Genomic DNA, 4,099 nt, shown 5'->3' with positions numbered 1-4,099 from the left:
ATGCTATTGCTGGCATTTCAAATATTTGGTTACTGATTTTTAATTTTTACTTTGGAAAGGTGGTATATATTTGTTTTATGATTTGTACCTTTCAAAGTGATTATTATGTAAAGAATTATATGATAAAATACATGTAATCAGCAAGATGGAGTCAATATAGATTTATCGTCCTTACCTTCTCTTTATATCTCCCTTAGATACATACCATCTCATTTTTCAAGAGGCTTTATATTCCAACTACTTTTAGACATTATTCTGATTGAAATGTATAATGTTTGACATGCAATGTGCAATATTAAAACTTGATCTTCTAATGCTTTGACATTACTATTTGAACACTTTTTGTAAAATAGAAATTTATTACTGCATTCCGAAATTTAGTTTATATGTTTTTGTAATATCTTACTACATTCATTCTTCTTATTAAGTATCAAAATGAAAATTATTATAATTTCTTGTGGGGAAAAGGTTTCCCATTTGAAACAGATTTTCTCTAAAGAAAATACATGTGAAGTATATGTGAATAAATAAAGAAACAAAGTTTTAGAAAAATAAAGATATGCCTACAATAAAAGTTACTAAAATAGCGGCACAATTAACTTCCTTTAAGCCTTTATTGAGCTATATATTTTTCAAGTATATTGGGTGTCCATGTCAAGGTGCTGGCATAAGGGTCCTGAACAGGGTGGGGCCTCTCTGAGAGAAACCAGAGGCTGTCTTGTTGTGAAACAGCAACATTATCTTCTCTTTCAAAATTGTCTTGTTATAAAGAATCATAGAATCATATAACCACAGAACATCCCAAGTTGGAAGGAACTTATAAGGATAGTTGAGTCAGACTTGTGACTGTACACAGGATCACTCAAAATACAGATCATATGTCCAGACACTTGAACTCTGCAAGCTCAGTGCCATGACCGCTGTCCTGCAGAGGCTGTTCCAGTGCCTGATAACCTTCTGGTGAAGAGCCTTTTCCTGATATCCAACCTGAAAGCATAAGATGTTTAAGAAAGAACCAACAATTTTTTTTTATTTTTTTTTTTCCTGCATGGAAGAATTTAATGACACACCTTTGCTTCATATGCACTTCCATGTTAGACGTCATTTTGTTAGACTGCACCTCTTCTGTCATCTGTCAGACAAAAAAAAATATAATGGAATATTGGCAAGAAGGTTCACCCTCTACTACCATATCACCAATATACACCTCTGACATTGTGAGTCAGAATAATGAAATAGGATACATTACTTTTGAAGCAGTCCTTGTAAAATTCTCTAAGGCAAAACATTCTAGAAAACACACAAAATAGTTAAGGCTTATGAAGTTTTAAACTTCCTGCAAAGTATAAAGAAATCCTGAACAGAATAGCAAAATTGTTTATGTTTTCCTCAACATAATGTGGAAAATAAATCAACTAGATTTGTTGCATGTAGATGCACTCACATGTAAATCAGAGAAAATTTGCTCTCTTATTTTATGAAGATTCTACTGCATGTTTCTTACTGCGTACTATCATTGACAGTGTCATCATGCTTTTTCAAGAGAGGAGAACATAGGAAGTAGATAGATAATAATATCTAATAGATAATAATATCAAGGATGTCCTTGATTCTTCCCTACAGAAAAAAATGCACGCTACAGTAATGTTTGTTTGTTTTAGCTATACTTAGGGAAAAAATATATCCAATTGCATTTTAAGATAAGGATTTTTTTTTTCCTAAACACTTGTTTAAAGTATTTTTTTTTTTAATAGTCTTTATCTCTTAGAAGAGAAAACAAAGCCAAACAACACAACACATGAAGTATAGTCTTGGAATGTAACCTTTATAAGACAACAGAGAGTGATGAATGGACCATTCACTATCCCATTCTCTCTGAATTAGTACTCTAAACCATATTTTTAAAGCATTTTTAGCAAAAACATTTATTTCTGTATGACATGATTATTTATCAGGTGAGTAGGCTTGTTTTGACAAAAGCTTCACATTTTCTGCAAAATGAATACTTCTGAAACCTGAATCTCTCAGGCACAGAAAACTGTTCCCTTGAGGTTGAATATTTGGCTTCCTGAATATGTCATTCTAAAGAAAGCAGATACATCTTCTACATTCAATTGTGGAGAGGCAAAACTATCATTTTCTCTTAATAAAACAGTTTATCTTGTACTGTGGCAATCAGAAAAACTAATCCTAATGAAGAAAATGTCAAGCATTTAGGGTTTAGGTAGGTAACTGAAATGGCTTATCAGGTCAAGATTCAAAACAGTTTGGACCAGAAAAATTAAACAGCTGTTGATTATTGTTTGCTAAGACTGGGCTAATCTATGCACACATTAAATGGATGGTTTAAATTTACTTCTAAGTTAAAAAATATTTTTGTGTGTTTTAATACATCACCTGTATTTAATAAATTTCTCGTTTTTGTTAGTAATACATTATTTTCAGAAATAATTTAAGAGTCCAGGGAAAATCAAGCTATTTTTTTTTGTTGTTGTTTAATATTGCAATGTACATAAAATGTATCTACAATAATATTTCAGTATTTGGTGACAGCATTTGCTTTGAATGAAAATATGAAAAATACTGTATCTTTACCACACATTATATTATACTTGCATGTGTGACTAGGTAAAGCCATCTGCTTTTGAAGTGGTGAGTATTCTGTAAATTCATGACTGGTGTTTACAGAACATGATTCAAGTAGCTGGAAAGGTAACATCTGAGAAATAATTTGCCATCATAATTTGAAATTAGGGTAACAGTTATAAGCCTTTTTGATGTGGGACCTGGAGAAAGTAAATTAAAAAAAACAACAGAAAACCATAATAATTCAAAACCAATCAACCAAACCCCCCACCTCCCCAAAGGAAAAAAATAAACAGGACTGGCAATACTCAGAGGCTAGGAACTGTTATTGTATTGACTGGCTAGAGAGTCTTATGCAGCAATTAATAGTGCAGCAAGAAACTTTTTTTTTTTCTACAGAAAAATATCTGTAATGTTTTATAAATATTCCCATTCCGCAGTCAGGTAAAACAAAGACCCTTTGAAGTGCCTTACTACAAACAAGACATTAGTCAACTGACTAAAACTTTTTCTGAGCTTTTTGTCCCAAGTTCTAGCACTAACTTTGCTATTTTTTGACAAAAAGAGAAAGATCAAGCAATCAGCCTTCTGATAGCACCTGTTCTGTGAAGGGTAGGAGGAAAGGAAGAAAGGGCTTAAGTTTGTTCTCCAGAAGGTATTCCCATATTGTAGTAACATGGAGTAAATTCACTGCCATAAGTTTGTCTTCAACTGAGACTGAGACTCCAGCCTCCAGCCTCTAGCCTCCAGGGTGTAAAGATTTCCCCCCTTCCCAATAATCTAGAACACAAAATAGTTAGAACATGTTAGGACACGAAAAATCCATCTTTAATCTAGACTTCTGTGAAGAACTTTGAACTCAGAAGTGGTCTCTTAAATGACTTGTTTTTGAAGCAAAATGTTTTGGAGGAGTTTTTGTTCTAATCACTAATTCTATCCTTACACTAAAACAACAAAAGCTACTGAAATTTTACTGAAATTTCTATGCTCCTGAAAGCAAGCCCTCCTTTCACCATTTACTGACTAAAATTCTAAAATTAATTGAAGCACCAAATTGAGACATGGAAAGTTGCTTTAAATTGAAGTGATAAAAATGTTTCCTGCTGACTCTGGTGGAGACAGAAACAATAAACTAGTCAGAGATTATCATAATCTCAAGAGGCTTTGTGTTTTGTACATTTATTCATTTTGGAAGTTTTGGGAAATGCTTAGTGAGTAGGCCAAAATTTTTTCTCGTTGAGGGAAGCACTGACCAAAAACTCTATGCACAGTCCCTCGGAGCTTAGTTTTAATTTATTTATTGTAAACACCAACTATATACATATACATACATATAACAAATCAAGGAGCTTGTGAAAAGAATAGCATGCTATTAGTATTTTATTACACTTTTTTTCTTTCTCATCTTAAATGAGATTATAAATGCAACAAAAGAATTTTTTGAAGTTTATATGCTATTTATTCACTTGACATGCCTAGAATGCACAGGACTTTTTTTTTTCTTTTTTTTTCT

The sequence above is a fragment of the Meleagris gallopavo genome, chromosome 1 (genome assembly GCF_000146605.3).
Source record: "Meleagris gallopavo isolate NT-WF06-2002-E0010 breed Aviagen turkey brand Nicholas breeding stock chromosome 1, Turkey_5.1, whole genome shotgun sequence".
Lineage (NCBI taxonomy): Eukaryota > Metazoa > Chordata > Aves > Galliformes > Phasianidae > Meleagris > Meleagris gallopavo.
This window is presented reverse-complemented; position numbering follows the sequence as displayed.